Below are 8901 nucleotides of genomic sequence, written 5' to 3' on the forward strand. Positions count from 1 at the left end.
GCACACAGGGCCAACACCCGGCATCATGGTGTGGGGAGCGATCTCCTACACTGGCCGTACACCACTGGTGATCGTCGGGGGGACACTGAATAGTGCACGGTACATCCAAACCGTCATTGAACCCATCGTTCTACCATTCCTAGACCGGCAAGGGAACTTGCTGTTCCAACAGGACAATGCACGGCCGCATGTATCCCGTGCCACCCAACGTGCTCTAGAAGGTGTAAGTCAACTACCCTGGCCAGCAAGATCTCCGGATCTGTCCCCCATTGAGCATGTTTGGGACTGGATGAAGCGTCGTCTCACGCGGTCTGCACGTCCAGCACGAACGCTGGTCCAACTGAGGCGCCAGGTGGAAATGGCATGGCAAGCCGTTCCACAGGACTACATCCAGCATCTCTACGATCGTCTCCATGGGAGAATAGCAGCCTGCATTGCTGCGAAAGGTGGATATACACTGTACTAGTGCCGACATTGTGCATGCTCTGTTGCCTGTGTCTATGTGCCTGTGGTTCTGTCAGTGTGATCATGTGATGTATCTGACCCCAGGAATGTGTCAATAAAGTTTCCCCTTCCTGGGACAATGAATTCACGGTGTTCTTATTTCAATTTCCAGGAGTGTATATTCAATGTTAACAAATTTCTCTTCTTCAGAAACGCTTTCCTTGCTATAGCCAGTCTACATTTTATATCCTCTCTACTTCGACCATCGTCAGTTATTTTGCTCCCCAAATAGCAAAACTCCTTTACTACTTTAAGTGTCTCATTTCCCTATCTAATTCCCTCAGCATCACCCGACTTAATTCGACTACATTGCATTATCCTCGTTTTGCTTCTGTTGATGTTAATCTTATATCCTCCTTTCAAGATACTATCCATTCCGTTCAACTGCTCTTCCAAGTCCTTTGCTGTCTCTGACAGAATTACAATGTCATCGGCAAACCTCAAAGTTACTTCTCCATGGATTTAAATACCTACACCGAATTTTTCTTTTGTTTCTTTCACTGCTTGTTCAATATAAAGATTAAATATCATTGGGGATAGGCTACAACCCTGTCTCACTCCTTTCCCAACCATTGCTTCCCTTTCATGCCCCTCGACTCTTATAACTGTCTTCTGGTTTCTGTACAAATTGTAAATAGCCTTTCGCTCCCTGTATTTTACCCCTGCCAACTTCAGAATTTGAAAGAGAGTATTCCAGTCAACATTGTCAAAAGCTTTCTCTAAGTCTACAAATGCTAGAAACGTAGGTTTGCCTTTCCTTAATCTAGCTTCTAAGATAAGTCGTAGGGTCAGTATTGCCTCACGTGTTCCAATATTTCTACGGAATCCAAACTGATCTTCCCCGAGGTCGGCTTCTACTAGTTTTTCCATTCGTCTGTATAGAATTCGCGTTAGTATTTTGCGGTTGTGGCTTATTAAACTGATTGTTCGGTAATTTTCACATCTGTCAACACCTGCTTTCTCCCATTTCATCTTCATCTACATCCTCTTCCATTTCCATAATAGTGTCCTCAAGTACATCGCACTTGTATAGACCCTCTATATACTCCTTCCACTTTTCTGCTTTCCCTTCTTTGCTTAGAACAGGGTTTCCATCTGAGCTCTTGATATTCATACAAGTGGTTCTCTTTTCTCCCAAGGTCTCTTTAAGTTTCCTGCAGGCAGTATCTATCTTACCACTAGTGAGATAAGCCTCTACATCCTTACATTTGTCCTCTAGCCATCCCTGCGTAGCCATTTTGCACTTCCTGTCAATCTCATTTTTGAGACGTTTCTATTCCTTTTTGCCTGCTTCATTTACTGCATTTTTATATTTCCTCCTTTCATCAATTAAATTCAATATTTCTTCTGTTACCCAAGGATTTCTACTAGCCCTCGTCTTTTTACCTACTTGATCCTCTGCTGCCATCACTACTTCATCCCTCAAAGCTACCCATTCTTCTTCTACTGTATTTCTTTCCCCCATTCCTGTCAATTGTTCCCTTATTCTCTCCCTGAAACTCTGTACAACCTCTGGTTCTTTCAGTTTATCGAGGTCCCATCTCCTTAAATTCCCACCTTTTTGTAGTTTCTTCAGTTTTAATCTACAGTTCATAACCAATAATGCGTTCACTATGCTGCTTGTAGTAGCTTACCCGCACTCCTATTTTTTTATTCATTATTAAACTTACTCCTGCATTTACCCCTATTTGACTTTGTGTTTATAACCCTGTAGTCACATGACCAGAAGTCTTGTTCCTCCTGCCACCGAACTTCACTAATTCCCACTATATCTAACTTTAACCTATCCATTCCCCTTTTTAAATTTTCTAACCTACCTGCCCGATTAAGGGATCTGACATTCCACGCTTCGATCCGTAGAACGCCAGTTTTCTTTCTCCCGATAACGACGTCCTCTTGAGTAGTCCCCGCCCGGAGATCCGAATGGGGGACTATTTTACCTCCGGAATATTTTACCCAAGAGGACGCCATCATCATTTAACCATACAGTAAAGCTGCATGCCCTCGGGAAAAATTACGGCTGTAGTTTTCCCTTGCTTTCAGCAGTTCGCAGTACCAGCACAGCAAGGCCGTTTTGGTTAGTGTTACAAGGCCAGATCAGTCAATCATCCAGACTGTTGCCCCTGCAACTACTGAAAAGGCTGCTGCCCCTCTCCAGGAACCACGCGTTTGTCTGGCCTCTCAACAGATACCCCTCCGTTGTGGTTGCACCTACAGTACGGCTATCTGTATCGCTGAGGCACTCAAGCGTCCCCACCAACGGCAAGGTCCATGGTTCACGAGGGGAACTTAGAACTACTTAAACCTAACTAACCTAAGGACATCACACACATCCATGCCCGAGGCAGTAGTCGAACCTGCGACCGTAGCAACCTCGCGGTTCCGGACTGAAGCGCCTGGAACCGCTCCGCCAGTTCATGTTCTAACGAGGGTTGCACTTCCCTCTCAGACCTAATACTAAAATTCCATTAGGCTTTCCACTGCGGTGTAACGGGCGCGAGCATCAACAGCGTGTAACAGGCAAACAACAGCGACATGTTGCTGTCGTTATTCACCCTGACAGAGTAGTGTACACTCGCTCTGGCCTCGTCGGCCCTTCTAAATATTCTTCAACTGTTCCTAAAGTTCCTAGTAAACTACGTATGCCACCCAAACAACACTTTGGATTTTGAAACAGGAGACTGATGCTGGTCACTCAAGAAAAGAATGCAGGAGGGCTTTTAAAAACCGAATTTGAAAGCCTCCTGCTCCTTTTTGTAACTAAGTTGAGTCAAAAACTTACATGCCTTTAGTGTAAAACCCCTGAAAAATTTTCCGTTTTCTCCTAAATTTGACCCATGAATGAATAATAACGCGATCTGATTACTGTCCGACTGACACTCAAAAATATGAAAGAGTGTAATTCCGTAAACAATAATTGAAGGGGAGTTGGAAGATGTATTTAAGTGAACGCAACATTACGCTCAGTACACTCTAACCTCCTAATACGATCTGAATGTGTACTTTGATCTTCGCTTGTAGAAAGAATACGTGAAATGAAAATGAAAAACCTTACTTTTTACGGTCTAACACCTACTCACTACGAAGATGAATCAGAATAATCACTCCTAACACAGTCAGGGTTATCAGGAATTGTCGAAGTTCTTAGAAACACAAATGTACCTTATCTTTGCTGTAAAATGCCTGCAAAGAATCGAAAATAATTCTGCTGATGGCAGCATATCTCAGACACGATTCTGCTGAAGACAGAGCGGGTCTAGTAAATTGTGCTCGATTCAGCTACCCATTTCTGTAATAATACACTAACACATGGAAGTAGCCCAGGAGAACCTAATAATTTTCAGAAATGGCTGTGGAATCGAAATAATTAAAGAGAAATTTAGAGTTACTTACTGAATAAACAAGGGGTAAAATGCAGTAAGAAGATTACATTTGTCTTCTAAAGGATCACATGGACTAAAATTCCACAAAGTGTTTGAACCAGGACAAAAAGGAACCTCAAATAATCTTGAACTCCCGTGCTAATAAGTGCGACAGCAACGTTCGCTCTGACCTTCATTATCGTAAAATGAACGAAATACCGACGTTGACTCCTGAACACTAAACATAGCCTCTCACCTCGAACAACGGACTTAACTTTGGACTAAAAGACGGTACATCTACATGTACATGGATATTCTGCAAATCACATTTAAGTGCCTGTCAGAGGGTTCACCGAACCACTTACATAATTCTCTGTTATTCCGATCGCTCATAGCGCGCAGAAAGAACGAACACCTGTATCTTTCCGTGCGAGCTCTGATTTCCCTTATTTTATCGTAGCGATCGTTTCTCTCTATGTAGGTCGGCGTCAAAAAAGTATTGTCGCATTCGTAGGAGATAGTTGGTGATTGAAATTTCGTGAGAAGATTCCGCCGCAACGAAAAACCCCTTTGTTTTAATAATGTCCACCCCAAATCCTGCATCATTTCAGTGACACTCTCTCCTCTATTTCGCTATAATACAAAACATGCTGCCCTTCTTTGAAATTTTTCGATGTACTCTGTCAGTCATATCTGGTAAGTATCCCATACCGCGCAGCACTATTCTAAAAGAGGACGGCCAACGTAATGTAGGCAGTCTCTTTATTAGATCTGTTACATTTTCTAAGCGTCCTGCCAATAAAACGCAGTCTTTGGTTAGCCTTCCCCACAACATTTTCTATGTGTTCCTTCCAATTTAAATTGTTCGTAATTGTAAAGGTATTTATTTGAATTTACGGCGTTTAGGTTGATGAAGATAAAAACTCTACGAATTAAATATAACGCCAGTGTGCACTTTCAAGCAATGATATCTCTATAAATTATGGTATGTTGCAGCCCAGAAATGCCCATCGAAGTGAAAGATGAGACGCAGTTTCCGAATTAGTGTAGGCACCTAGCCATGTCGATCTCCGAAACATTAGCCTGCTTTTTCTGGCCATCTACTCGAGTACACTGATCAAAACTCTGCCACATTGACACCATACTGGTCAGACAGCTAGCATACAGTGTACCTTCACTATGCATCCAAATACCGTGGCATTCATAGCAGACGGAACGCGTGCATAGTGTGTCTTCGCACCTGGAATGGACGACTTACAATTTGTGTCTCAAAACAGGTCAAAAACTGTTATCAACAGGTCTCTCAAGACTGGCTTTGCAACGTTTATTCCAATGGGAGACAAAATGATAACTCCTTATTTGTTGCAGAAGCAGCCTGGTCACTGAGCACTTACTCGCCGGAAACGGTATCTTCCGGTACACTCTACATCCCTCTGTTGTTCTTTTTGTTTTTTTAGTGATACCAACACGTGGTCTCGCTGGTGGAAAACCCATTCTGTCTTGAGTGCTCAAGCACATACAACTATCACATCCGGATCTCCGGCGGTGTGATGTGATAACATATAATGGGTAAGAGTTCTCTTAGTGTAACGAGGTGTGAATCGCTTACTTTCCACATCTGTAATCGCTCTAATTCGCATTTAGATAAAAATATCAGATATCAGTAGAGATATATCAGTTCCTTTGTATCTTTCCGGCAACGACATCGTACGATTTTGCTCTGCTGATCTTCCCAAGTGACGTAATGGGTATCAGGGCAATGTAATTCTTTTCGGTAAATCCACCATCAATTTTTATCTTTTAGTTTTGCTATTTCGCTGTAGCATCTACATGAGTGACGCTGATTAGCAACAGTCAGAACTAACGATTTAAACTAAGCGAAAATGCAAAATTTCCAATTTCCGTGTTCTCAGATCGTTCATGAGAAATGATCTCGTTACCTTAGCCCAACAATGAATAACTGCTCTACGACTCGTTTGACAACATGTCCAAACGTGACATAAATCGCTTATCACTGATAATTATGGTACGTGACAAATGTAGTACGATTCCCTTCCCGTCTTGCCAAAGTAAAAATTGATATATACATATTGATGGAGTATATGTTCATGACTGCAGTTTTCTAAAGTAACCCACTAGCGGAACTGTTGTATATATGGCAATGAGTCCCAATAGATACTGCCTGTATGGTCAAGTGTAGCTCCACTGACAGTGTTATTATGAAAATTCCTTGGTCAGGACATTTAAATTGAACGTAACTACAGCTCGATGACTGAATCGTATTAGTAATATTATGGGCGAATAACGAGAGCAAATACAGGGAAATGACCGGCTCATAGCGTACTTTATGAAGAGAATCATCAAAAGGCCACCGAGTTTTAAGTTCTTGTGTAGTTTTCATAAGTAGTCGGAAAATGAGTGAAGTGTACAATTCTTCTCAGCTGCGTTCCCTGTGTAGTGTGTACTATACGTAGAAGTCGCTGAAAATAGTACGAAGGGAAACAAGAAATACGGGGTTATTCGAAAAGATAAACATTATTCTACACTCCTGGAAATTGAAATAAGAACACCGTGAATTCATTGTCCCAGGAAGGGGAAACTTTATTGACACATTCCTGGGGTCAGATACATCACATGATCACACTGACAGAACCACAGGCACATAGACACAGGCAACAGAGCATGCACAATGTCGGCACTAGTACAGTGTATATCCACCTTTCGCAGCAATGCAGGCTGCTATTCTCCCATGGAGACGATCGTAGAGATGCTGGATGTAGTCCTGTGGAACGGCTTGCCATGCCATTTCCACCTGGCGCCTCAGTTGGACCAGCGTTCGTGCTGGACGTGCAGACCGCGTGAGACGACGCTTCATCCAGTCCCAAACATGCTCAATGGGGGACAGATCCGGAGATCTTGCTGGCCAGGGTAGTTGACTTACACCTTCTAGAGCACGTTGGGTGGCACGGGATACATGCGGCCGTGCATTGTCCTGTTGGAACAGCAAGTTCCCTTGCCGGTCTAGGAATGGTAGAACGATGGGTTCGATGACGGTTTGGATGTACCGTGCACTATTCAGTGTCCCCTCGACGATCACCAGTGGTGTACGGCCAGTGTAGGAGATCGCTCCCCACACCATGATGCCGGGTGTTGGCCCTGTGTGCCTCGGTCGTATGCAGTCCTGATTGTGGCGCTCACCTGCACGGCGCCAAACACGCATACGACCATCATTGGCACCAAGGCAGAAGCGACTCTCATCGCTGAAGACGACACGTCTCCATTCGTCCCTCCATTCACGCCTGTCGCGACACCACTGGAGGCGGGCTGCACGATGTTGGGGCGTGAGCGGAAGACGGCCTAACGGTGTGCGGGACCGTAGCCCAGCTTCATGGAGACGGTTGCGAATGGTCCTCGCCGATACCCCAGGAGCAACAGTGTCCCTAATTTGCTGGGAAGTGGCGGTGCGGTCCCCTACGGCACTGCGTAGGATCCTACGGTCTTGGCGTGCATCCGTGCGTCGCTGCGGTCCGGTCCCAGGTCGACGGGCACGTGCACTTTCCGCCGACCACTGGTGACAACATCGATGTACTGTGGAGACCTCACGCCCCACGTGTTGAGCAATTCGGCGGTACGTCCACCCGGCCTCCCGCATGCCCACTATTCGCCCTCGCTCAAAGTCCGTCAACTGCACATACGGTTCACGTCCACGCTGTCGCGGCATGCTACCAGTGTTAAAGACTGCGATGGAGCTCCGTATGCCACGGCAAACTGGCTGACACTGACGGCGGCGGTGCACAAATGCTGCGCAGCTAGCGCCATTCGACGGCCAACACCGCGGTTCCTGATGTGTCCGCTGTGCCGTGCGTGTGATCATTGCTTGTACAGCCCTCTCGCAGTGTCCGGAGCAAGTATGGTGGGTCTGACACACCGGTGTCAATGTGTTCTTTTTTCCATTTCCAGGAGTGTATGTCATGAAATATAAATTGGAAATATGCAAACCACAAGAAAGACGATAAAGTTTCGATTACTGCTGCTATAGCACGGTAATTACGTAAACGGCAGCTAGGTTGCTCGCCCCATCAGTCAGCCATTTGGCGCCAGTCGTGAGTAAAATGACCACCATCTGTTATTAATGGCCGATTGTATAATCATCGCTGATTGGAGATCAATTCTGACGTTTGTTCACAAATTGAACTCTATTCAGGACTCCACTCCATTGTATGACACTAAACTTGGATCCACCAAAAGTGGTTCACTGTTGATCTAAGATACAAACAAACATGCTTGGCAAGACCACAGAAATCGGCTATCGTCACGATTATCACGCATCGAACGCATATATTAATAATACATCGCAGGTGGGGGTATAGTATTCGTAATCGAAGATGTCGTGCTATGAATATGGAGGAAAGTAAACAGATAAAGAATCAGTCTTCAAACGTCTCCCCATAAAAAGAGATTTTTTACTGGAAATAGCTTTGAGCCAATACAATGACACAACAGAATGCAAAAAAACTGATAAAATTACTACGAACAACAAGGAAAAGACGTTAGCTTTTTTTTGTAAATATGTTGTTTTCAAATTCCACACTCATTGCGTTGTAAACTCCTGTTAGCTTCATTTTCTGTTGGTTCTGGACTCTCTTCGTGGAAAAATTTTCGTTATTATGTTACTTGCAATGCTTTTACACATTTAAATATGCTCTGGTTAAGCTTAGCGTACGAGATTGCTCATTAATCTAACGAAAACCATTAGTGACGATTCCTACATATTTCTCCACTTTAGCCACCGGCAGATGTGGTGGGGGTTTAGGTACAGTCTACAGCGCCTAAAATACCAGGAAAACGTGATATTTAATAAAGACAACGCTGCATTTTCTTCTGTAGTATTTTGATGAATTTTCAGTCAGGCAGTGTAGACCGACGCCTTGAGGACAACTCTGCAACCTGTTGCTACATGTCTTTGAACAAATCTCCAACCGGCATCCAGAAGCTTCCTTTAGCACAAAATCTTAATGTTAAACGTGACATGCAC

The sequence above is a fragment of the Schistocerca cancellata genome, chromosome 1 (assembly GCF_023864275.1).
Source record: "Schistocerca cancellata isolate TAMUIC-IGC-003103 chromosome 1, iqSchCanc2.1, whole genome shotgun sequence".
Classification (NCBI taxonomy): Eukaryota; Metazoa; Arthropoda; class Insecta; order Orthoptera; family Acrididae; genus Schistocerca; species Schistocerca cancellata.